Consider the following 950-nt stretch of genomic DNA (forward strand, 5'->3'; position numbering starts at 1 on the left):
AAAGACCAATTTACACTTGGCAACAATTGAGAAAATGGCTTCAAACTAACATTGCTTCTGTCTCTGTTAAAGCTAGAAAACCAAAGAAAGGATCTCAACAGAAGATTTTTGAAAAGGATTTCAAAAAGGGCTCTAAAAATAAAGATTCTGTACCCCTCTTTGAGGATTTTAATGAAAATTTTAAGAAAGCTTCTTGCAATGTTTCCTGTTTAGTCTCTCACCCAAAGATCCATGAATCTAGGGTGAACAATAGAGAAATTGGCAATTCTTCTTCAAAGAACAATAAGTCCAAACCAAAAGAGGCTATGTCATACTTTAAACAAGCTAATGTTAAGTGACCCAATTGGAAGTGGGTACCCAAATTAAACGTTGTCTAATCGCAGAAGAAGCAGCATGTTTGACTGACACATTAGAGCTTCTGTCATTATTCCTAAAGAAAGAAGAATGTTTTGTTGTATGTTTTATTGTTATTTATTTACTTATTGTTTATTCTTTTTGTATAAAGTTTTTCTTTGAGTAATCTTTTTTTTTTGTATATAGTTTTACTTTTAAATTTCATTTTGTATATAGTTTTACTTTTAAATTTCATTTTGTATATAGTTTTACTTTTAAATTTCATTTTGTATATAGTTTTATTTCTTGATTAACCTTCACTTGTTTTCATAGTTAACAGGTTTATCTTGCAGAGACTTGCAAAGTTTGAGGGGGAGTATGTGCTTAAAAAGAATAAAACCTTTTGAAGAAGCAAATTTTTTTTTAATCACAGAAGTCTTTTCACAGATCCTCTGTGATAGCTCTCAGAGGCTCTTTGAACAGATTCTCTGTCGATACTTCTTCTTAGGATTTTAAATGGTTTTTAGTTCGAGGGGGAGCCATGGAAGCTGGCTCATAGGGGGAGTTTTGAAATGAAAATCAAAACCTCAGAAGGTGCCAAAACTTTTGAAGTATCT

This window comes from Cynara cardunculus (assembly GCF_001531365.2).
Source record: "Cynara cardunculus var. scolymus isolate 2C chromosome LG 1, CcrdV1, whole genome shotgun sequence".
In the NCBI taxonomy this organism is placed as follows: domain Eukaryota; kingdom Viridiplantae; phylum Streptophyta; class Magnoliopsida; order Asterales; family Asteraceae; genus Cynara; species Cynara cardunculus.